Genomic DNA, 26,990 nt, shown 5'->3' on the forward strand with positions numbered 1-26,990 from the left:
GGCTCCGGAGTCCCAAGATCTTGGGCTTCCAAATATGAGCTGGACTCTCAGGCTGAACATTTGGCATGCCGAACAACGGCCAGTCCTGAAACCCTGACAACTGGTCCCATTCCAGCAAAGAACTGAAGTCTGCGTGTAACTCCAGGTCAGGGTCTTCAAAAGAACCTGGAAAGTGAAAAATAAAGATATTAAAGATGGAAATAGAGCTGTCCCCAAAAACGCAAGCAAAGAAGTCACCAATTCGTGCCATCTTAACGCCGCCTCCACATCTGGTTTTGTGTCTCTGTGTTTTTCCAAAGATCACTTCTTTTCTTGGCTTGTCTTGGTAAATTTTACTCCATGGTTAATTTCCCTGGAATGTCAGGCATATTAGGTAGAATAGGGAAAAAATTGCATTACTTTCTTTTAATACTTCTGAAGCAATTTTATGAGTCATCCTAATGCCAATTGCGAAAGTCGGATGCAGTTTGAAACCTTTGGTTGTTATGAAGTTCATAGAATGATCGTGTCAAGCTTCCCTTTGCTGAAACTAACATTTCTTAGTGAGCATTCATATTGATGTGCTGCAAGTCCCATAGCCGTAAGTATTCAGCTCTTAAAGAGACCTATCCTGTGATACCAGGAACACTAACAGCCTCAGGCAGAGTAGAGGGTCCTCCCAGTGGAACCAGGGCACTAACTACATGAACATTGCTTGCAGGAGGCACATTCTTTGTGAATGAAGGATATTAAGACCACCTAGTCCAGAGCCAAGTTATCATGTAGGCATTGCTGTCGAGTTGTACAGTGTATCAATGCTCAATGAAATTAGGATTAGTAAAAAGTTATTGGAGAAATTAAGGTAATAAATTACTATGATCTGCTGACTTGTATCCCAAGGTGTAAAAGAGATGTTTATGGAAATAATGGATGAACTGTACTCACAGATTGGAAGGTAGTAAAGACAGTATATAAACCCTTTATTTAAAATGGAGGGAAGAGAAAAGGGAGAATTACAGATAAGTTATCCTAATACCAAGAGTAGGGAAAATTGTAGTATCAGTCATTAAGTAAGTACAGGCTAGCTCTGCAATCTGAAAGGTTGGGTAAGTGAAATTCACCCTTGTACTATTCACAAATCACTACCAAAAATCTAGCCTATGGAATAAAAAATTGGTTTAATGAAATTTATGTGAAAGGAAGTAAATAAATGCAATTTTTTTTCAATTTGGGTCATTTTCTAGGAAGGCACCCTAGGAGGTACCCCTAGTAATAGAACCCTTACAAATTAATAATAAGATTGAGCAGAGTGAACATTAGGAAATCATGTTTAACAAATTTATAGGAGCTTTTTGTGATTGTAACTCTTAGAAAAGATGGGGGCAAACCATTATATGTGATGTACTGAATTTTCTTATGGCATTCAATCCATCAAGCCTATGCTGAACCTCTGAGCAATCCCATTCTTCATGCAGTCCCCTGTGTTTGAATCTCTTTTGTCCTTTTTTTTTGCCTCTGATTATCTTTCCATCCACTTAGTCTGTAAGTAGTTTTGCAGTAGTCAGTTAAACTACCTGCATGTCTATGGAATGTGAGAATAAACTAAAGCACTTGGAGAAACTGATGTAATCGCAGAAAGAACATGCAAGCTCCACACCGACAGGATCAGAGTGAGTCACTGGAGGTATGAGGTGGCATCCCCATCTTTGGGTGTTTTTGTACATGAATGACTGGTGTTAATATGCAGGTATATCAAGCAATTAGGAAGGAAAATGAAGTATTATTTTTTAGTGCAAGAGGGCTGAGTTCTAAAGTGATTAACAGTTGATTAGTTTCCTTGCATGTTGCTAGAAAATATGGAATGATGTTGAGGCTCCTCCAAACACCTATAACTATTAATCTCTCGATTTTTACAAAGTATTCTTCATTTATACCTTACCACCAAATTGGATGACTCACACTTTTCTACATCATTTTCTATCTGCAACATTTCTGGAATATTGTGTACAGGCCTGACCTCTCTTTCTAAGGAATGATAGATGCCTGATAGTGGAATTGTGACAAAGCTGTACCATATTGATTATGGGGAGAGTGAGAGATGATTCTGCTGTGGAAAAAAGATTGGGTAAATTGTGATTAAATCCTCTGGGCTCAGAAAAATGAGTGATAATCTCATCGAGGCATACAACATTCTTACAGGGCTCGATAAGATAGATTTAAGGATGATGTTTCCACTGGCTGTTCAAAACTTAAGCTTCACAGACTCAAAGCAAGGATGGGCTGTTAGAACTGAGATGAGAAGAAATGTCGTTATTCAGAGGTGAATAAATCTTAGTAATTTTATCCAGGAGGACTGTGGAGATTCAGTTACTGAGTATGTTCAAGGCAGGGCTATGTTATTTTGGGAATCAAATGATACGGTGTCATTGGGAAATAAGGCTGAGGTAGAAAATCATCTATGAGCATTCAAGTGTCAGAAAATGCATGGGTGGTATAATGCCCTATTCCGGCTTCTATTTCTTATGTTCTAATATTCCCAGATTGTACATTTGGGAGAGCCTTGCAATCCAGATATATTCTAAACTGGTTCTCAGATTAGAATCAGTTTGCCTGTTCTTATTCTTGTGAGTTAAAGGAAAAATAGGTGGTTGATCTTGGTTATGGAATTTAGATAACCTTTTTAATGCAGTGATGAAGAGTAAAGTATGGCAGACATCATCAGAAGTGCCTGGGGATGAATCTGAGACCAGAAAACTGGTTGCAAGGGAAATAAAGCTGGTAAATCTGTTTGTCATTTTTGAAACTGGCATGGATGATAATTCCACTGAAGAGAAAATTTTTTGTTTTGTTGCACTACGGTTGATGTTATTTGGGGGCATTTAAAGACAAAGAAAGATAATGCTAAGAACAATAATCTGGCGAAGAATGGGAAGATGAATTTCCTGACTGACACTTAGAAATATGCATATCACTGATGGCATGAACATGTTGGTCTAAAGAGTCGTTTCTGAGCTAAACAGTTCTATGACTATGTGACAATTTTTTGTCATAATAAATCCAGATATGGTTTGGGGAAAGCCTCAATGCATAAAATTTTAATCCTTTTGCAATTTAATTTTACTTTTTATGAGTAAAAAGTGAAATACTCTGCAGGAGATATTTTACACATATGGCATGCACTGATTGACATTAGTTGATCCGTTGTGCTCTGCGTGTTGCCATCTGAAAATGTGTCATGTTTTCCTGCTTCAAAAATACATTGGCATGGAATGGTATTTTCACAAATGGTATTTCCATTTGCTGCATTTGACACTTACACATGCATGTTACTGTAGAACACTCAGGAACCTGCCTTGTGATGTAAGAGGCTTATTACCCCTTTGTCATGGATGCCCAACAATTCTGAGGCAGTTTTGATCATGCTATTTTATATTTAAGAGTCCCTAATACTGAACAGTGTATCCTTTGAGGGCTGGAAGCGAAGTCAATTTTTCACATAATTTTCTGGAACTTCCACCATCTCCAATGGGATCCTACCTCCAAGCAAATATTTCCCACCCCACTCCCACTTTCTGCTTTCTGCAGAGATCGCTCTCTGCTCGACTCCCTTGGCCATTCATCCCTCCCTACCAATCTCCATTCTGGCACTTATCCTTGTAAGTGGAACAAGTGCTACACCTGTCCCTACACCTCCCCCCCCCCCCAATATCAGTCAGGGCCCCAGCCAGTCCTTCCAGGTGAGGCGACACTTCACCTCTGAGTCTATTGGGGTCATACACTATGTCTGGTGCTCCCAGTGTGGCTTCCTGTTTATCATCGAGCATCTACATTCCGTCTGCTGGAAGAAGTGGGATCTCCAGTGGCCACCCATTTAATTCCGTTTCCCACTCCCAACCAATATGTCAATCCACAGCTGCCTCTATTGTCATGATGAAGCCGCACTCAGATTGGAGGAACAACACCTTATATTTGATCTGGGTAGCCTTCAACCTCATGGCATGAACATTGATTTCTCCTGAAATGCCCATCCTGCCCCTTCAGCATTCCCCATTCCCTTTTCCCTCCTTCACCTTATCTCCTTGCCTGCCCATCGCCAACCTCTTGTGCTCTGCCCATTCCCCCCTCCTTTTCTTTCTTCCATGGCCTTCTATCTTCAATTCGATTCCTCCTTCTCCAGCCCCGTATATCTTTCACCAATCAACTTCCCAGCTCTGTACTTCATCGTTCCCCCTCCTGGTTTCACCTATCACCTTGTGTTTATCTCTCCCACTCCCCCCCTCCCACCTTTTAAATCTACTTCTTATTTTTTTATCCAGTCCTGCTGAAGGGTCTTGGTCCAAAATGTCGACTGTACTCTTTTCCATAGATGCTGCCTGCCCTACTGAGTTCCATTTTGTGTGTGTTGCTCAGTTTTTCAGATATTTTTTGCATTCCTTAAGTTACTTTAGATGGAGCTATGTTAAGCATGAATGGGTAAAAGAGGCAAATAACTAAAAACTAATGTTATTTGGCGAATTTACAAATTAATGTTTCATGTTGTCCCAGCTTGTACATTTTATATTGTATCAGACGACATTTTCTGTGATGCACATATTGTTATAACATCAATAATGTTTGGTTCTCAATGTTCCGTTTCCTAATGAGAATAGATTGTGTATTACTGTTTTCTTTTCCAGTATTAGCATTTATTAATTTTCAGCTACATTAAGGGCAAATCTCGTGTGTAGTTTGAATTTCTTTATATAAAACAAGTGTTCAATTTTATAAGCAACACACACACAAAAGTGTTCAATTTTATAAGCACCACACACACTCAGCAGGCCAGGCAGCATCTATAGAAAAGAGTACAGTCAATGTTTCAGGACGAGACCCTTCAGCAGGCCAGTCCTGCTGAAAGGTCTTGACCCAAAATGTTGACTGTACTCTTCTCCATAGATGCTGTCTAGCCTGCTGAGTTCCTTCTGCATTTTGTGTGTGCTGCTTGGAATTCCAGCATCTGCAGATTTTCTCTTGTTCAATTTTATAATGTTAGTATGTCAGTAAATTTTGATTGTGAACATCAGCATTCGGTTCCTGTATGAACTATTATAAGTTAGCAGTTCATTTTTTGATGAAAAAAAAATCCATCAAGCAATTTGTGATTTAAAAAGTAAGATTCCAGACTTAAACTATTTGTAGTAAATATTTTAATATAAATCGACAAAGCAAATAACAATGTAAAAGTGTATGTTGATAACTACAATAATCTTTGTAAGATTTGCTAGAGGCAACCACTGTGCTGCTTCATAGTATATGGCGCAACACATTGAGATACACTATCCCTGATGTATTGGTTGACGATAGGAGTATTTATACTAATGCAGAATGTACTTATTTTAAAGATATATAATACACTGGTTTAAGACCATGCTTTATTTTGTTAATACAGCTATGCTGTTGGCATTTTATTTTCTGCAGATTTTCTCAAATGCAGTAAGTGTTCCTTTAGTTACGTTATACAATTGAGTATTTTATTTAGTTGTTTAAAATAAAAATTAGTTGATTAAGTTAGACGTGTTTTGATTAGACAATAGGATTTGTCTTGTTAACATTTTTTTCTACAGAGAGAGTGCAGGAAGGAAAGAGTTGCCAGAAAGGAGAAAGAAGATAAATAGAGATGGACAATGAATATAGCAGAAAAACATAGTGAAATACTTCCAGAACCCATTTGGAAGGACAGATACCGATGCTAGAAATTCCTCATGCAGATTAAGGTTTCATGGAGAATGTGCAAATAACTTTCCGTTACTTAGCTAGCGCACAACACTGGAGAAAGTTCAATTCGATTTTTCTTGGATGTTGCATGGATACTTATTTATGTTTTGCTTGGACAGGCTTTTCAGTGCAGAATTGCATTGGTACCATGAGTAAATGAAGTGAAGCAAATTGGATTGATTACATGCTCAAATGGTCAAAACAATTTTAGTCTAATTTTTTACTGGTGTGAACTAAATTATTGCTTCCTGGCGAATGGTAAATTTGCATGGGTGTGCCAGTATTCAGAAGAAAATTAGTCTTATTTTCCATAAAATGAACATTCAAACTTTTATGTTTTTGTGTTTACCCGAATCATATCTACCCTAGTCCTGTTTGTTTACTTAATAAACTCATTTTTCTAGTACAGCAGCCTGACCTTTCCAAATGGTCAGAGTTGTTGGTGATAGTTAAACTGTTAACAAATATGTTTTGCTTAGCTTTTTGTTGCAATCAAGAACTAGTCTCCAGTTTTTAATGTAAATTGCAAGTAGCAATCAGTTTGAAGTTGGATACGCAGCTTTGCAAACAGTATTAGAGAATACAGGCTTCTATCCCAGAGCAGAAGTCTATTTTGCAAAGTGAAGTGGCCAAGAGTCATCTTGTCTGCATTAGCTAAATAGAAGACAATGGAGTTATGTCACTTAGCATATCAAACATGGTTACCAGTTGGGATGTTTGTGTTCTCAGAGGACCAGCATTAATCATGGCTCCTTGGGATCTCTGTCACCAGAAGCTTTTAAGACCATCTGTGTGAGTTAGTTACTTTGTCCCAGCAAAGATATCTGGAAAACATCGCATACTGATGATGTCATCTAGTAGAAAGTAGTATAAATATCAAAAAATTGGGGCAATTTTTAGGAATGACAAGAAATAACAGAAATTTATTTAGGAATAAATTCTGTTATTTAGGAATAACAGAAAGATAGGGTTACAGAAAGAAAAGCTAGAATTTATCATTCAAGCTTTGGTTTCTATGATAGATGACTCAATCGTCTGTAACTTGTTGGTATGTTCTAGTCCATAAGAGTTTTGCCAGTGTTTAGAAATGTTTTGTAGTTTGTAAATCTTTGTAATTCAGGTATCTTATATACATTAGAAATCCCTTGTGAGCGTTAAATGACTGTTACAAACTATTTGTTTAAATTTAGATGTATATCATTAAAGTAAGATAACTACGTTTAAACTACTTCATTAGCTAGAAATATCTCTTCCTTGGTAAGGAGGGGTGACCCACTACTCAAACAGTGGGTATTGGCAGCTAAACCTTGCTGCAGAGGCTAGACAGGGAAGCCCTTGAAGACATAGTATAACCTCCCTAAAGTGAAGGTATCTGTAAGTATCTACAAACGTTTGTATATTGGATAGGGCTTAACATCCTATTTTAAGATTAAGGCTTTATGGACAGGGATTCCAATACCATCACAGGGAGTGTAATTCTATTTGTATTGGCAGACGCTTCAGCTTTTTTCACCCAGCTGGAGGAGAAGTAAAGTCTGATGTAAGCACTGTCAGCTTTGATGACTTACTGAACTTAATCTGTGACAAAGATCTATCAATTAATTGGTTTGAAGTAGATTGGGGTTGGACTTTTGTAATTTTTGTGCTTTAACGTTATCTATTCAGGGGGCTAAACTAATGTCCAATATCATTAATCTCATAGAGTCTTAGAAGAGAGTTATAGAAAAGTACAGCACAGAAACAGGCTATTTGGCCCATCTGGTCAGTGCTGAGCCATTTAAACTGCCTACTCCCATCAACCTGCACCGGGACCATAGCCCTTCATACTCCTGCCATTCATGTACCTATCCAAATTTCTCTTTAACATTGAAATCAAGCTTGCATGCACCACTTAGGTTGGCAGCTTGTCCATACTGTTATGGCCCTCTGAGTGAAGAGGTTTCTCTTCATGTTTCCCTTAAACTTTTCACCTTTCACCCTTAACCCAAGATCTCTGGTTGTAGAGCCACCCAACCTCAATGGAAATAGCCTGTTGCATTTACCCTATCTATACACCTCATATTTGTGTATTATCAAATCTCTCTCTATCTTCTATGTTTCGAGGAATAAAGTCCCAACCTATTCAGTCTTTCCTTTTAACTCAGGCCCTCCAGACCTAGCAACATCCTTGTAAAATTTCTCTGTACTATTTCAACCTTATTTACATTTTTTTCTGTAGGTAGGTGACCAAAACTGCACACAATATTCCAAATTAGGCTTCACCAATATCTTTTACATCTTCAACGTAACATCGCATTTCCTGTACTCAGTACTTTGATTTATGAAGGCCAATTTACCAGAAGTTTTCTTTATGACACAATCTACCTGTGACTCCACTTATGAACAGGTATTCCCAGATCTCTTTGTTCTACTGCACTCCTCAGTGCCTTACCGTTCACTGTGTAAGACCTACCTTTGTTGGTCCAAGAGAAGTGTGACAACCTTGCACTTGTCTGCATTAAATTCCATCTGCCATTTTTCAGCCCATTTTTCCAGCTGGTCAAGATCCTGCTGTAAGCCGTGATGGCTTAAGTCAGTGTTCACTACACCTCCAAGGAGTCACTTGCAAATTTGCTAATTCAGTTAACCACATTATCATCCAGATCATTGATTCAGCTGATAAACAACAACAGACCCAGCTGACATCCCTGCAGCACCCCACTAAGTCAGGTCTTCAGTCAGAGAGGCAACCACTCTCTGGCTTCTCCCACAAATCCAATGTCTGATCCAATTTACCTACCTCATCCTGAATGCCAATTGATTGAACCTCCTTGAGCAACCTCTCATGCTACATCTTGGCAAGTGCTGTGCTAAAATCCATGTAGAGAACATCCACTTCCTTGTCTTCATCTACTTTCCTGGTAGCTTCTTCGAAAAACTCTGTAAAATTGGTTAGACATGATTTACCATATACAAAGCCATGCTGATAATCTTTAATCAGTCCATGTCTATCCAAATACTTGTATATCTGGTCCCATGGAATACCTTCCAATAACTTTCCCACAACTGATGTTAGACAAAGCAGCCTACAATTTCTTGGTTTATTTTAGAGCCTTTCTTAAATAGTGGAACAATATTGGCTATCCTAAATTCCTCTGGTACCTCACCTGTTGCTAAGGATGATTTAAATACCTCTGCTAGGACCCTGTCACTTTCTGCATTTGCCTCCCGCACCATCTGGGGAAACAATTTGTGGGGCCCTAGGAATTTATTCACCATAATTTGCCTCAGGACAGCAAATCTGTAATCTGTATAGGGTCCATGAAGTTGATACCATTTTGCCTCACTTCTATAGATTCTGTATCTGTCTCCTAGGTAATCCAAATGCTAAAAAAATCATTTAAGATTCCCTCATATCTTTTGGCTTACTATGGATTACTATTTTGATTTTCCAGTTTTGTCCCTTGCAACCCTTTCGCTCTTCACATATCTGTAGAATCCTTTAGGATTCTCCCTCACCTTGTCTACTAAGGCAACCTCATGCCTCCTTTTAGCTTCCCTGATTTCCTTCTTAAGTGTCTTCTTGCATTCTTATACTCCTTAAGCACCTCATTTTTTCCTACCTGTCTATACAGCAATGCATCTCTTTTTTTTTAACTAGGGCCTCAATATCTCTTGAAAACCAAGGTTCCCTACAACTGTTAGCTTTACCCTTTGTTCTGACAGGCACATACTAGCTCTGTACTCTCAAAATTTAACTTTAGAAGCCCTTCTACTTACCAAGTTGACTTTTGCCAAAAACCAGCCTGCCCCAATCCATACTTGCCAGGTCATTCTGATACCATCAAAACTGGTCTTTCTCCAGTTTAGAATCTCAACCCACAAACCAGACCTATCTTTTTGCACATTTACTTTGAAACTAATGGCATTGTGATCACTAGGTGCAAAGTGTTCTCCTACATAAATTTCTTTCAACTGCCTTGTGTCATTCCCTAATAGATCAAGTATTGTATACTCTCTCATTAGGACTTCTGTGTACAGTTGGCCCTCCTTATCTGCGGATTCCGCATGTGCAAATTCAACCAACCGCGTATCATGAAAACCCGGAAGTGCTCTTCCAGCACTTGTTGTTCGAGCATGTACAGACTTTTTTTTCTTGTCATTATTCCCTAAGCAATGTTGTATAACAACCATTTTACATAGCATTTACATTGTATTAGGTATTATACGTAATCTAGAGATGATTTAAAGTATACGGGAGGATGTGCGTGGGTTATCATGCATCGGGATAGAAAAAAATCAGAAGTTCTCTTACTGAGTAAGTCGGAACAGGTACATCGGGTATTATTTAGCATCAGTTAGTCAAACGTTTGTCTTAGTATATAGTATATATTTTACCTTTTTATGCATATAAAACACTTAAGAACATATGTTTCAGCGCTGGGCTCAGGAACGGAAATTCTCAGAACTTGGGACAGATCGCTCCCTAGTGCGCTCTTCACCGTGCTGGGTTGATGTGGAGGATCAAAAACTCAAAAGCCCAAAACCCAATAATTAAACCATTGGGTTGTTTAGTAATAATTGTAGCTTCCATCGGGGTGGAGCCTTTCTCACTTTATCCTTTAAAATTGTTCCGATCGTTGACCGACATAGCCTAATGCTTTTCCAATGACCGATGGCATTTCACCTCTTTCTGATCGCTTTATTATTTCTACTTTATTTTCAATCATGATCATGATTATATTTGTGAACAGAAACACTGCGCATTCAGAGCTCTGGTGCCGGGTCCTAATGTCCACCGTACTGAGACAGGTTAAATAAGGTTTGGGGTTCTACTGGGTCCTAAGATCCACCACATTGAGACAGGTTGAATAAGGGACTTAAGCATCCACGAATTTTGGTATCTGTGAGGGGTCCCGGAACCAATCCCCCGCGGATAAGGAGGGCCGACTGTACTGATTAAGGAAACTTCCCTGAACACATTTGACAAACTCTGTCTCATCTTGTCCTTCTACTAAGGCCATTGTTAGAATAGTTTAAACGTTTAAATCTCAATGTGTTAATCAGAGCAACATAATGGGGAGTATGAAAGATGGGGTGGGGTGTTGTCTTTTTGTCTGTTGTCTCTTATTGAAGCAATTTTGACAGACTCTGAATTCACATTTGAGGTCCATTGTATGAGAATGAGGACTGGGGATTGATAATGTTCACAATCTCGTTTTAAGTTTAAAAAATAGTAAGAAGCCAGATTGTTATCAATCTGTGCCCGGAGAGTTGAAGTGAGCACAAGCCTCATTACCTGCTCAAACACCATGCAAATAGATAGCAACAGGTTCCATGCCAGATAATGTTTTGGAGAGTCCTTCTCTCTCAGCCCATCTATTTCATACAAAACAAATATGTCATTGTACTAATGGCCTGAAAGTTTAAGAACTTGGTTATATATAGAACGTAAAACTGGACTAAGAGTTTAGATATTTTGAACTTTGAATTGAATTTATCTGCTTTTTTCAAAAATATTGTTACCAATAATTCATTTGTATTTTCAAAGCACAATTTTTAATCACATCATTTCCTTTAACAGTTTTTCCAATTCACATATATACGACAGGATGAGAATTTTTTAATATTACATGAACAATTGTCTACCTGTGAAAGTCAGAATCGGGTTCAATACCACTGACACATGTCGTGAAATTGTTTGCTTTGCGGCAACAGTCCAATGCAATGCATTAAAAAGCTTTAAATTACAATAAGTACAGTATATATAAAAAGTAAATAAGTAGTGCAAAAAAGAACAAAAGTAGTGTTCAAGGGTTGGTTCATTCAGAAATCTGATGGCAAAGGCAAAGTGTTCCTAAGATGTTGAGTGTGTGTTTTCAGGCTCCTGTACCTCCTCTCAATGACAGTAGTAAGAAGAGACCATGTCTTGGGTTTTGGAGGTCCATAATGATGGGTGCTGCATTTCTGAGGCATCAGTTTTTGAAGATGTCCTTGATGCTGGGGAGGCTAATGCCCATGATGAGCTGGCTGAGTTAATAACGTTCTGCATCTTATTATGAACCTGTGCAGTGGCCCCCTCCATACCAGACGGTAATGCAATCAGTTAGAATGCTCTCCGTGATACTGTCGTAGAAACTTGTTAGAGTCTTTGATGACACATTAAATTAAATCACCTATGTCAGGGTGCTGCTTCTTGACTATAGCTCAGCATTTAACACCATCATTCCCACAGTTCTGATTGATAAGCTACAGAACCTGGGCCTCTTGTACCTCCCTCTGCAATTGGATCCTCGACTTCCTAACAAATCTGTGCGATTTGTCGTGTTTTCTCTGCACAATGGGTGTTTGTTTTTTTTAGTGGATTCTATGGGGTTTCTTTATTTTGTAGCTGCTTGTAAGGATATGAAATGCAAGGTTGTATACATACTTTGATAATAAATGTACTTTGAACTTTCTATCTCAAGCCTCAGCTACCAAGGAATTAGGCTGTGGAATCCCTTCCCTAATGCTCCAGATCTCTTTTTATCTTTAGATGCTCCTTAAAACCTAATTTTGTGATCAAATTTTTGCTTATCCAACTGGTTTTCTTTTTTAAATTTTTTTTAGTTGAAGTTCATCATCAAACAAATATTTCCATAAGATGTATTTCAGACATTGTACATATATATCATATAATCATATATGTCACAAATCTCCACATAGTATTTATCTGAGATATATGCTTATAGAAAAGACTGGAAAGAAAAAACAAGCAAAAGAAAGAACTATGTACAAGTAGGGAGTGATCTTTTTTTTACAACATATTCATTGATTTGTGAGAATAAAATTAGGCCTATGAGGCATTATGTAGTTAAACCATTTTTCCCAGTATGAATCAAATTGTTCCAGCTTATGATTAACAGATGCTGTTATCTTCTCCATTTTGTAAATGTCCATTGTAATTTCCATCCATGCATTTAAAGTTGGGCTCTCCTGTGATAATCATTTCCTAGTAAGAGTCTTTTTACCAGCCACCAACAGTATATTCATTAAATATTTATCTCTTTTCAACCATTCTTGAGGTATATATCCAAAATATCTGGTCTTACTCTCCAAGGGTATTTCACATTTAAAGATGACTTGTAGGGCATTGTGTATCCCCCTCCAATAGTCTTTGATAACAGGGCAGTCCCAAAAAATATGATAATAATTTGCATTTTGATTTCCACAATTTCTCCAGCAAACAGGGAGGTTGCTATCATAATGGGATTTCTGAGAGGGTGTAATAAAATATCTTATCAAGTTTTTCCATCCAAACTCCCTTCATTTCTGTGAACTGGTACACTTCCATTGATACCTCCATATTATTGTCCATTCTTTCCTCAGATGTAATTATCCCTCCTTCCTTCTCCCATTTTGTTTTAATGTATGAAATTGAATGTTTTAAGATTTGACAACCCCTTATACATGTTTGAAATGATATCCAACTGGTTTTCCATGCTGTATGACTCTAAGACTCTATTTGTCCCATCTCCTTGTAACATTACAAATATTAGTAGGCTGGCATATTAGTTTATTTTGGCAGGACTTTGCTACTGCAAGGAATCCTCTCTGATTTGTTGGGTAGGAACTAGTGGTGAAAGATCTTATCCTGCAAAACAATGCACTTTAATGACCTGATTCATCTCATTATTAAATTGTTTTGCAATTTTCCAGCCTCTCTGTATGTTTGTCTATCTGTGTGTTTGAGCTGAGCTTGAGTTGTATGGATTATTGGGACCTAAGGCACTGAAGAATTTGAATAATGTAAGCAAGCAACTGGAGAAAAAGAGGAGTGAGTGAGTGTGTGTGAGTGTGTGTGAGTGTGTGTTTCACCAGCCACTTCCCATTTTTGTTCTTTGTTTCTGCTCTTGTGAGCGCTCTTTGTACACCCGGAGCTGAGGACACACCTGTTATCGTTATTTGGAAACAAGTCTTCAATCTGAATAAAGCAAACTATGATGATATAAGAAGAGAGTTGGCTATGGTAGATTACAGAAACAAATTTTAAAGATGTAACAGTAAACTGATAATGGCTAACTTACAAGGAATTGAAGTTTATATGGAATATACTGTACTGTATATCCCTTTTAAAGCAAGACATTATGAAACTGGAAAGGGGATTCAGTCATGGCTGTCAAGACAAGTTAAAAATAGTGTTAAATGGAAGGAAAAAACTCAAGATACTGGATTCAAGTCTATCACATATATATCGAAACTATCCGTGAAATGTGTGGAGACGAGAAAATCTGTAGATGGTGGAAATCCAGGCAACATCCACAAAATGCTGGAACAACTCAGCAGGTCAGACAGCATCTATGGAAAAGAGTAAACAGTTAACATTTTGAACTGAGACTCTTCACCAGGACATCAGTGAAATGTGTTGTTTACGATAACAACCAATACACCTGAGGGGTGTGTCACCATTCATTCTGGCACCAACATAGCATGCCCCAATGCTCAGCAGACCAACACAGAGCACAATGAGCAATAAAACAACAACAGCAAAACAAGCCCATCCCTCCATCCCACCCATGCATATACACAGTCCTTTAACCGCAAAACAGGCCATCTTCTTTGACATCCAACAGATTCAGATTTGGACTTGGGCATGCAGACATTGGGCTTTCAACTACCCCTGTGATTCGCAGACCCAAAGCCCCAGCCAATGGGCCTTGACTTCTAGACTTCTAATTTAACCCTCAGGCCTTGATTGTTTGCATTAATCCCAGGACATGGCAGTCATCAAACACTAGGCCCCGAAATCTGGATTTGCCAATGACAGGATCGTGAACACTAGGCCTCAAACTGGCCATTGATTTGTGAACCCAGGGAGTAATTGGAGCTTATTCCTCCTGCCCACATGGAATTCTGACTCTGGAACCCATTGACAACTTGCTGACCCTGGGGAGGCCACCAGCCTCCATCCATGCTGATATGCCGGCCTAACATCCAGCCAGACTTTACAGCTTGGTCAATGTCCATGTTGCTGTCCTTTGAACATGGAATGGAGACTTAAGACTTCAGCCTCTTCTCTTATTCCCTCTCTGTCCCCAAAACCATTCCATGAACCCAAAACAAACACTGAAAAACAGCTAAAACTGAAGTTACCACTCAGTGTTACCTTGAACGAGCTTATAATTCTTCCAGAAATGGTAGACTCTAAATATTTCTAAATTCAACTAGAGATAACAAAAGTGTTGATAAGGAAGGCAAAAGAAGAATTTGAGAGCTGGCTCGTAACAAGCATGAAAATGGTTTGCAAGATCTTGAAATTGAAAGGAAAACCAAAGTTAATGTGGGCCACTCACACATACACACATGAGAAATTGTGTTGAAATTAAAGAAATATGTCTATGTGACTTCTTATAAAACCTCCTGGTTATAGTGAAGGCTTACACACAAAAAAAGACTGGCATTGGAGAAATTAATAGGGTTGAATTGTTAAGTATCTCCAGGTCCTGATGAAATGCATTCCAGCATTATGAAGGAAGTGGCCCTGGAGATTCATTTCCATAGAATCTTAATGGTGAGGTGGATAGGCTGGTTGAGTGGTGTTGCAATGTTATGAACCCCATAACTGGGTGACTTACCAACAAAGGTAGGGACGTCCGTTGAAGTCTGATGATACTATTTTTAATCGTATTTATTAGTAAAAAGACACAAAAATAATATCAATGCAAATATACAGATAATATACATCGTCAATACTAAATCTAAAAGTGCGGGTATAATAATAATCAATAAGAAATAAGCTCTATCGTTGTCTAGGGGATAATGTATTGTTCGATGGAAATATGAAGTTCGTTCAGTTCATACAGGCTTCAGCCTTTTGGAACCACTGGGTTTGCAATTGTTGGAGAGAGAGAGGTTTTGAGAAGAGAAATTTGCCGGCTTTCCTTTATCCAATCTTGATCTGTATTCGTCCTTTAGCGAGGCCGTTCAGTGGAGGACTTGTCATCCAGGCAAGGATGGACACACACTCAAGCCCCCACCGGTCTCATACGTTTCTCCTGGTGTGTCTAAAGGGGTTGTTCCCCAGACCCTCTTTTATCCTTACTCACGGGGTCTCAGATGTCAATCAGGTTGGGATGATGCAATCCCTCAACCAGCCCACTCTGGTCGTCCCCTGAGGGCTTCAATGAATAGTACAGTACTCAATACACAATTCAGTCTCCAAGAGATAATGGCAGTAATCAGTGGTTCCGTCCCGCTTTTGTTAGGAGGCATTCCCCCTACCTTGTGTATTCTGCGTTGTCTATGGCAACTGCCAGGGCTGTGATCCGGCGTCTCGCTCTCTCTCATTATTGCCATGATGTGTATCTCTCTCATTTCCTGGGTCCCAGACCCTAATTAATAGCAATCTTGGGATTCTCACAAAGGAGGGGGCAAATTTGTACCCTTCAGCCCCTCAGAGTTGTGGCACATTCGTAACACCCCCTTCCTTCTAGGATTTTTACCACCGAATTGATACAGAGTCTTACAGGATTTCAGAATCTAACACAATACAAAAGAGTTTGTTTTTCACTACAGAGTAATACAGTTATACATTCAATTCAGCATCTAAACAGTTAGCGATTACATTGTTACTTCCTTGAATATCTTAAAATCTTGTACCTTAATTAATTCTTGTAGCATCAGACTCCAATTTAATAACCACCTATTTTTTTATTCCTTTCCTTCAGCAAACAAAAACTGAAGAGTTGTGATCTTAGCTTACGTGTATATTACAAAAGTTCATGCAAATACTAATCTTTATGTTACTTTCAAACTTAACAGTCAATCTTCCATGGGGTTGTCTTTATTATTCACATGCTTTGTCGAAATCCCTTAAAACCAGATCCTGTTATTTAAAATGGCATCCCGTCAACCCTCGTCCCTTGTCCAGTTAACTCCCACGTGGTTAACTTGTATACTAGTGTGGAATAGGTTTTCACATGCTCCTTTCATAGGAGTTATTTTATCAACAATGTGTTCCAAACTTAGACCATTTTCCGAATTTCCACACAATTCTTTAATTTTAAGCAAGTTGTTAGCATGAGTTTTCAGTTTAAACTCTGCAAGCGATCTCCCTTTGTTCAAACCGCATTTCAAATTCTGCCTTTCCACAGCACACTCTTGAATAACAATAGCGTGTGGAGCACCTTTACATTCCAAATCAACCTGTAATTGATTCACAGGCACCTTGGTAACAAGCCATTGTCTCTGCAGCCTGGTTGCTGCTTCTGACATTAATCCAGACTTTAAATTTTCTTCGTTCAATTTAGGAACTACACTTTTCCCTTTTCCTTCAATAATAATATTCACCTCACCACCTTTTATCTCCTCACTAACTTTTAACAGACCTTCGAACACAAACAACTGGGAATTCTCACTTCCCACTATTACCAAGGTTAACCCTTTCCTCACTGAACCAAGCCCATCTGACCCACAAGGACTACATTCCTTTTCAACTGAATCAAATACCCCAGACTTTTTCTGAGCTTCATTACTAGGTTCAGTACCACGTGCATTCACATCTTGAACACACTCAAATGGGACATTTGCCTCTTCCAGGCTTTCAATACCCGTACCCTTTTCAAATTCTAAATTTCCCTGATCCTCCCAGCTACTCTCTGGGCAACTCCCTTCTGGAGTCAACTCAACCCCGCAGGCTGAAACAACCTCATCTGCCAACCCAGCAGACTTCTTCAAGGTAATGGCATTCTTTTCATCTAGGACTGCCCTCATTTCATTATCGCGAACACTTTTAGAATTTTCAACTTCTTCAAACAGTTCTGCCAAACCAGAACAGGGTTGGACATCCATGTCCAACCCTGGACCTTTTAACAGCCTTATCTATTTCTCATCTTTACTTCGTGCCTCTATAAATTTCCTCCTGGCAAAGGGCAGGTCTACCTCTTCTCCCTTACTCTCTTTCACTTTCCTATTCTCCGTTTTACCACCCTCTAAACCCTCTTGGTACAGGGTCGGTAAAAACATCTCAGCCAAATCGTTACAGGCTGGATTTAAACTGATCTCGTTCTCAGCTGCCTTTCTCGACATGCTGCGAGTGGTCGCGCATGCGGGATAGATCTTGGAATCTAGGGAGGGGTCCTCAACACTTACAGGCTGGCTCGGCAGCTCCATAGCCGACCAAACGTCACCACCAGCTAAATCATTACCCAGAAGGATGTCTACATCAGTTCTCGGGAATTCTGATCGCACCCCTATTTCAACTGGTCCAGATACCAGCTCACAACTTATAATGATCCTATGCAAAGGCACAGCTTCTGTCCCTTTTCTTATGCCTCTCAAAGCCACCTCTCCAGTCTTGCAACCAAAACCCAGTTACCTTACTGCTAATCAGTGACAGCTCCGCTCCCATGTCTCTCCAGATCCGCACTGGAACTGGTGTGTCTCCCTCTCTCACAGACACGGTTCCTTTTGAAATACATTTCTCAGACCCTTCTCGTACTCTGTCTACCTGGGGCTCTCTTGTCAATATACTGATCACCACAGCACATCTTGTAGGGACTGCTGCTTTCCATTTTCCTGTCTCCGAGGAAGGAGACAGGAAAATGGAAAGCAGCAGTCCCTACAAGATGCAATATGACCTACCTTTCCACAATTAAAACAGGTCAAGCCAGGACCTCTCCTGCTGTCTTGCCTTTCCTCCTCAATTTTACCACTAGCTGCCGGCAGGACCTCTGCCTCAGCCGACGGGTTTTCTCTACCATTCCCACGGTCTCTCTGGTAACTTTTATTCGAGGAAAACTTGTGGGTTAGGGCATATTCATCTGTGAACCTAGCAAAGATGGACTTATTTGGCTTCTCATTCAAATACATCCGGATATCATCCGAAACACAACCTTTAAATTCCTCAGAATTAACTCCCTGAGATGCCAAAAATCTTCTTCCACTATTTGTGCTGCACACCAGTGATCCAAGAGCACACCTTTCTCGTAGGCAAACTCGGTATACGTCTGATTCCACCCTTTCTTTAAATTTCTGAACTTTTGTCTATAGGCTCGTAGGTCCGAAGAATGGCCTCCTTTACTTTCTCAAAATTCTCTGACTCTTCCTTCTCCGTGGACAATGCCGCATATGCCCGTTGTGCCTTCTCTTTTAACAAACTTTGTAACAACGCCACACATTGCTCTTTGGGCCACTCCTGACTCACTGTCACATTTTCAAAATGCAAGAAATAACTATCAACATCCGCCTCCTCGAACAGAGGTACTAACCTCAACTCCCGACTAACATTAAACCACTCCTCTTGGTCTGACCCTTGAGCTCTTCGCTCTTGCCTTAACTTCTCCATGTCCAAGTCATGTTGCCTCTGTTTCTCTGCCTCCCTCTCCTTCTCGGCCCTTTCCTTCTCTTTTTCGGCTGCTTCCAGCGGTTTTAACTGAATTTCATGCTCCATCTTCACCTCTAACTCCTTTAGCTGGAGCGCATGCTCCCTCTGCTTCTCGGCTCTTTCTTTTTCCTTTTCAGCTGCTTCCAGCTGTTTTAACTTAATTTCATGTTCCAACCTTAATTTCTCCAACTCTAACTGAGCCATCCCACTAGCTGGTACCTTTCCAGGGATATTTTCCAATACCTCAGCCGAAAACACATTCTTCACAATATAATACTGAGTTATGGTCCTCCGCACCTCCCGCTTTTTCATTGACAACCTCACCTCTGCGAGGTTTAGTCCTTTCGCAATATTTATCAAGTCCGAGTTTGTGGCAGGCTCTAGCACCTCCAGAGTCAGGTTTTCTATAAATTCGTCAACGTCCATCTTTGCTGGTTTCCCGTCTGGTTACCCGCGCAACCAGACCCACGTTTGGACTTAAAAGCCCGATTTACTGGCCCTCCAATTTGGTATCAAATCTCGAGACGAGGCCCCACGTTGTTACAAACCCCGCAACTGGGTCAAACAAAGATAGAGAGGTCCGTTAAAGTCTGGTGATACTATTTTTAATCATATTTATTAGTAAAAAGACACAAAAATAATATCAATGCAAATATATAGATAATATAAGTCATCAATACTAAATCTAAAAGTGCGGATATAATAATAATAAGAAATAAGCTCTATCGTTGTCTAGGGGATAATGTATTGTCTGATGGAAATATAAAGTTTGCTCAGTTCATACAGGCTTTAGCCTTTGGGGACCACTGGGTTTGCAATTGTTGGAGAGAGAGAGATTTTGAGAAAAGAAACTCGCCGGCTTACCTTTATCCGATCTTGATCCGGATTCGTCCTTTAGCGAGGCCGTTCAGTGGAGGACTTGTCATCCAGGCAAGGATGGACACACACACAAGCCCCCACTGGTCTCATACTTTTCTCCTGGTGTCTCTAAAGGGGTTGTTCCCCAGATCCTCTTTTATCCTTACTCACGGGGTCTCAGATGTCAATCAGGTTGGGATGATGCAATCCCTCAACCAACCCACTCTGGTTGTCCCATAAGGGCTTCAATGAATAGTACAGTACTCAATACACAATTCCGTCTCCAAGAGATAATGGCAGTAATCAGTGGTTCCATCCCGCTTTTGTTAGAGGCATTCCCCCTACCTTGTGTATTCTGCGTTGTCTATGGCAACTGCCGGGGCTGTGATCTGGCATCTCGCTCTGTTTCATTATTGCCATGATGTGTTTCTCTCTCATTTCCTGGCTCCCAGATCCGAATTAATAGCGATCTTGCGATTCTCACAAAGAAGGGGGCGACTTTGTACCCTTCGGCCCCTCAGAGTTGTGGCACATTCGTAACAGCACAACATCCATACATTCAATGTCAGTAAGACCAAGTAATTGTTTGTGGACTTCAGGAAGGGGAAATCAGGAAAACAGACACCAGTATTCATCAAGGGGTCAGCAATGGTGAGTGGCTTCAAATTCCTGGGCATCAATATCTCAGAGGATCTTTCCTGGGCCCAAAATATTGATGCTTTTATGAAGGTGGGACACCAGCAGCTCTACTTCGTTAGGAGTTTGAGGAGATTCAGTATGTCACCAAAAATGCTAACAAATTTCCACAGATGTATCACGGAGAGCATTCTGGCTGGTTGTATCACTGTCTGTTATGGAGACTCCCATGCACAGGATCATAAAAGCTGCAGATGATTTCAGCTTAGCCAGCTCCATCTCAAGCACCAACATCCCACCATCAAGGACAGCTTCAAATGGCAGTTGCTCAAGAAGGTGGCATTCATCATTAAATACCCTCACCATCCACGACATGCTCTCTTCTCATTTCTACATTAGGGAGGTGGCACAGGAGTCTGAAGATGCATATTCAACATTTTAAGAACAGCTTCTTCCCCTCCACCATCAGATTTATGAATGGTCCATTCATAAATGGTCCATGAAACATGAATTTTCTTTTAAAATTTTTACATTTTTAAAAATGTTTCTTGTTAAAACTCAGTATTGTTTATGTATTGCACTGTACTGCTGCTGCAAGACAAATTTCACAACAAATGTCAGTGATAATAAATCTGGCCATGTACTAAAGATCTGTGTGTTTACTGAGATTTTTAAACTCTTGCTTAAATTATACTGGTGCCCAAGAAGAGCGTAGTGACCTCGCTCAATGACTATCTCCCCGTTGCACTTGCATCCACAGTGATGATGTACTTTGAGAGGTTGGTGATGAAATATATCAGTTCTTGCCTGACAGGCAACTTGGATCCACTCCCTTTTACCTGCTAGAGCAACAGGTCCACAGCAGATATCATCTCATTGGCTCTTCACTTAATCTTGGATCTTCTGGACAGCAAAGATGCATACAAAAAATGCTCCTTATTGACTACATATCTGCATACAATACCATCATCCCCTCAAAACTAATCAATAAGCTCCAAAATCTTGGCCTCAATACCTCCTTGTGCAATTGTATCCTCGATTTCCTCACTTGTCTACCCCTGTCACTGCAGATTAGCAACAATATCTCCTCCACAATCTCCATTAGCACAGGTGCACTTCAGAGCTATGTGTGTAGCCCCCTTCTCTACTCGCTTTGCACATATGACAGTGGCTAAGCACAGCTCCAATGCCATACCCAGTGCTTGCTGATGACACCACTGTTAGGGACTCAATCAGATGTGGTGATGAAATGGCATATAGGAAGGAGATTGAAAATCTGGCTGAGTGATGTCATTGCAACAACCTCTCACTCAGTGTCAGCAAGACCAAGAAATTGATTGTAGACTTCAGGTCCAGAGGTCTATGAGCCAGTTCTCATCTGAGGACCAATGCCTTTGAATGGAAAATCCTACAAAAGGTAGTGGTTTCGGCCCAGTCAGGTAAAGCCCTCCCCACCATTGAGCACATCTACATGAAATGCTTTCACAGGAAAGCAGCATGCATCATCCAGGATCTTCACCAGCTAAGACCTGCATTCTTCTCACTGCTGCCATCAGGGAGAAGGCTCAGAAACTTCAAGACTCACACCACCAGGTTCAGGAACAGTTACTACTCATCAACCATCAGGCTCCTGAACCAAAGGAGATAGCTTCACTCAACTTCACTTGCCCTGTCATTGAAAAGTTCCCACAACCAATGATCTCACTTTCACGGACTCTTTTTCTCATTATCTCATTTTCTCATTATTTATTGCTATTTATGTATATTTTCATTTGCACAGTTGTCGTCTGCACTCTGGTTGATCTTTCATTGATCCTGTTATAATTACTATTCTATAGATTTGCTGAGTTCTGCCCATAAGAAAATGAATCTTTGAGCTTATCTGGTGGCATATATGTACTTGTATAATAAAATTTACTTTGGACTTTGACCTTTGTTTCTGAAATGCTGATTGTTTCAATTTTTTCTGTTTTTATTTCATATTTCTAGAATCTATATTTTTGTTTTTATAAGCCTTTTGGAGAACTTGGCAAGTGAGAACAGAGGTGTGGCAAGTTTAGTGAAAAGAATTCTGAATGTAGCCATCAATCTTCATTTGCACAAACAAAGGTAGTCAAAGCAGTAAGGAAGGGGGTCTTATGCCTGTTCAGTGGAATTCTTCTAATACCTAATCTAATTAATACATACTGTAGCTGACATTTATATTTAAGTGAATATTTGACTTTTAAAGAGATCTGTGATTAAAATGAAGGAAGTTGTTTTCAGATTGTATCATTAAAAATTATAGTTATAAGTTGGCAATTATTTATATGGTGCATTTCAATGCCTCAAATGTTTATTAAAATAGCATATTCTGGAAGTATTTAGCAGATATGACAATATCTGTGAAAAAAGAAGCAGAATTCAGGTTGATGAACTAGGAAAGAGAGAAATCAGGTTAGTTTTAAATTGTACAGAGTATGAGGCAGGAATATTTCCAGTAGAGTGTCTTGGGTATAAACAGTTGATGAAATTCTGTGATATTAGCTTTTTTTTCCAGTCAACTTGTTGGGACTTTTTCTACCACTCTCCATTTTGCAGCTTTAATGTTCCTTTGCCTATTTTCTCATTCTTAACACTCAAAATTAAAATATCAACCTGATAACTTCATACTCTTTTTCAGCCTATCTCCAGAGCAACCCTGGCCTTACATTATCAAAGATATTCTCTTTATCTATCTATGCTTCCCCTACTTTAAGTGTAATGTAGAATCAATTTGTTTTCCCTCTTTTCTAACTCTGACAAAGATTCTTCAACCTAACAAGTTAACTCTGTTTTTCTGTTTCTTTTTCCACGATACTGCCTGCCCTACTGACTGTTTTCAACATTTTCCCAGGTGTTTCTCAGGCAAAGAAATGCTTTTGAATTGTAATCACTGTAATAATAGAGATAAGTATAAGAGTCAGTGTGTACAAATCAAGGTCCACAAACCAGATTGAAATAGTTGACTGAATAGCTTGACTTAGTGGCATTGGTTAAGAGAGAAACTTTGGCTGTATCATTATGTCATAACAGTATTCTTTCCTTGAATACTGCTATGTATTCATCAGCATAGGTTGTTGTGTTTTAGGACTTGTCTAAAGATTCCTGATTTAACAGGGAGTGGTGCAGCAAGTCACAGATTATATGATTCTGGCTGAATGGAAAAATCATATTTATTAAGAAAGCAAATTGAAATGTAATCATGAGTTAGATATTCTAAATACTCTTTTCCTTATTTTTAATTTTGAGTTTACTAAAGTACTGAACTATTTTGAACAAATGTACTGCTTGAGAATCTTAACATTTAAACAGTTTGAAAAACTATATTTTAAATGGTGTTAGGGTGTTTATCATGTCCCCAGTGTGTGAGGAAGAAATTGACTTCTCATGTCTCTTGCCTATAAGGGAGTTACTGAAAGAAAATAATGTGTGTTTGGCTGGCCTCTGGGTTGAGCAGAATTCAGAGCAACAGACACAAAATGCTGAAGGAACACAACAGGTCAGGCAGCATCTATGGAAATGAATAAACTGTCGATGTTTTGGACCGAGACCTTTCAACAGGACTGGTTGAAGGCTCTCCAGTCTTGATGAAGGGTCTCAGTTCTACATGCAGCTTCTGGTAAGAGCAATGTGTTTTTTTAAAATGTCGTGGTTTAAAGGAGCATACCAGTTCTTGTTCCAGGGTAATATTAGCATGATAATATGAATAGTTTTGAAGAAGAGGGCACCAAAGCTTTTAAGATGAATTGATCATAAATGTTGCTGGTTCTGTTGCTTTTATTTTGGATGTTAAGCTATTGGGTTATTCACCAGGAAGATCTCATCAAGAGGCGATAAGTAATAGGAGTCACCCACCATTGTATCCTTTTGATTCAGAGTGACTGACTGTCCATGAAGTGAAGGCAAAGGTATTGGTAGAGATATACTGACTGTCACATATCTAAAAATGGATCTGGAAGCTCCACAGAATTATCTAAAGGAAGAAAGTCAATGGAACACAACATGACAAATCATGCCAGACAAATCCAATACAGAGTTTGGGAGCAGAAGAAGAAATGGAATGTCATGATCACAGAGACATGATAATTTTTGCTGGAGTAATTTCAATGTTCTGCTATAAATGAAAAATGGACAAGATTTATTAAAAAAAAAGGGTACTGAAGAATAGATGGTTGAGAGCTGGCAAGTCGTAGCACACTTGAGGATCTCAAAGAATAAGGGCAGATTGGAGATGAGAGATTAACTGTGGGGGGGGGGAGGTAGATGAATCAAGAACCCCTTGATTCATCCACTCTACTTAGCTAACCTCTTATCTCCTGCTAGCTGTGGCTCAGGATCCTCTAATCCCCCAGTTTCTTTCTTCTTTCTCTATTTTAATAAGGGTGAGAGAAAGGTGGGAAAATTATATTAAATTATTATTAGTTTGGTTTGCTGAGGAACTGTGTTACTGAAACACTTAGAACTAGAAATTTGTTAGCATAACATCCAAAATGTAGGCTTGGTAAAGATGAAAATTACATTAACACAGTGAGCCCCAGTTTTGGAATATGAATTAATTTATTATTTATTGTTGTGGAAAAACTTGTTGTGCATATCATTCATTCAGTTCAAATGATTACACAGTGCATTGAGACAGAACAAAGTAAAACAATAACAATGCAGAATAAAGAGTAATGGCTATAGAAAAAGTGCTGTGCAGATAAATAATTAAGTGCAAGATCATAATGAGGTAGATTGTGAGGTCAAGAATCTATCTTATATTACAGAACTTATGCCAGTGGGATAGAAATTGTCTTTGAGCCTAGTGGTACATACTTTCAAGCTTTTATATCTTCTGCCTAATGAAAGGGGATACATGGTAGCCAACTGGTTAGCTCAACTCTTTACGGTACCAGTGACCCAGGTTCTTTACCCTCTGCTGTCTATAAGGAGTTTGTATGTTCTTCCCATGACCAGGTAGGTTTCCTCCCACAACGTACTGGTTTGTGGGTTAATTGGCCATTGTAAGTTGACTCATGATTAAGCTAGGTTTAAATCAGAGATTGTGGGCGGCGCATTTCGAAAGTTCTATTCTGTGCTGTATCTCAATAAATAAATAAATAAAATAAAGAGGGGAGAAGAGAGAATGCCCAGGGGGTGTGTGCGGTCCCTGATTATGCTGGCTGCTTTACTGAAGCAGCAAGAAGTATAGTCGGAGTTTTTAGTGGGGAGAGTGGTGTCTGTGATGTGCTGAGTAGTGTCCGCAACTCTCTGCAGTTTCTTGTGATTACATGCAAAGTAGTTGCCATGAAAAGCTGCCATGCATCCATATAGGATGCTTTTTATGACGCATTAATTTAAAATTGATGAGGGCTGACGAGAACATGCCAAATGTATTTAGCCTCTTGAGGAATTATAGGCTAGTTTTCTTTAGTTTTCTTTGCTGTGGTTTCCACATGGTTGGACCAGTGCTGGAAGAAATCCTGCATAAAGCAAAATGGTGCTATGCTTATTTGATCATAAATAACAACTTAAGGAAATATTATCCAAAAAATATCCAGGAAGTTACCATTGTGATATCAGGGAGAGCATGAGTGGCTATGATGAATTCCAGCAACTATAGATGCCTTGTGTACAGACAAATGCTCCTTCCAAATGTGACTATAAAGGTGCATTTATCAAAAACTAAAATATTCCTTGCTTCACTTGAGATTTTCTTAACTTCTGTAATCTGGCATGAGCTGCATCATCATATGTGGCGTATTTTAGCAGATACGGTCTGAAAAGATTCTGAGATCAAGGTGACCCTGACTTCTACTGTGCAAAAAGTCACTGGGAGTTTTTCCAGCACATCACTGACAATATTTTTCCTTTCCAAATTTCTCCAATTAGGAGTTATTGACAGCTGAGAAGTAACAGACTGGATAAATATGGCAGATTTCTTTCTTGAAGGACATTAACAAATCAGAAGAGATTTTATAACAATTTCATGTCTACCATTATTGAAGCTAGCTTTTATTTTAAATTACAGAATTTTAAAATTATTTGTATCTAAATTCTCCAGCTGCCATTGTGGGGTGTGGATAAAAGGTCCAGAAATGTGGCTGCTAGTCTGGTAAATTAATTGGTGGTTGGCATCTGGTTGTCTCGAATGACAATTGGTGATTATGATCATCATCATAAGCCTGGGTGGAAGGTGTGGAGATCCTGGGATGACCTGTCATCAAGATCCTCCTCTTGGCCTCACCAGTGTAGTTCAAAGGAAAGCTTATGAAGCAATACATTTGGCACCAGTTTGGCTGCAGGAGCTGCCAGAAGGATGTTCAATGATGTCCAGCCGTCATAGGGGCTCCATTCCGGATTTGCTGTCTGGGTTTAGTCCTGTAGTCTTCATCTCTCCTGAGGCTGCTGACAAAGCAGT

General features: G+C 39.4%; 1 protein-coding gene across 3 annotated transcripts in view; it reads left to right on the plus strand.

The window, feature by feature from the left end:
- The window catches only part of lekr1 (leucine, glutamate and lysine rich 1), a 192,189-nt gene that overhangs the window by 29,155 nt on the left and 136,044 nt on the right, over window positions 1-26,990 (plus strand). The gene's annotated exons all lie outside the window — the stretch shown is intronic.

Source organism: Hypanus sabinus, chromosome 2 (genome assembly GCF_030144855.1).
Source record: "Hypanus sabinus isolate sHypSab1 chromosome 2, sHypSab1.hap1, whole genome shotgun sequence".
Lineage (NCBI taxonomy): Eukaryota > Metazoa > Chordata > Chondrichthyes > Myliobatiformes > Dasyatidae > Hypanus > Hypanus sabinus.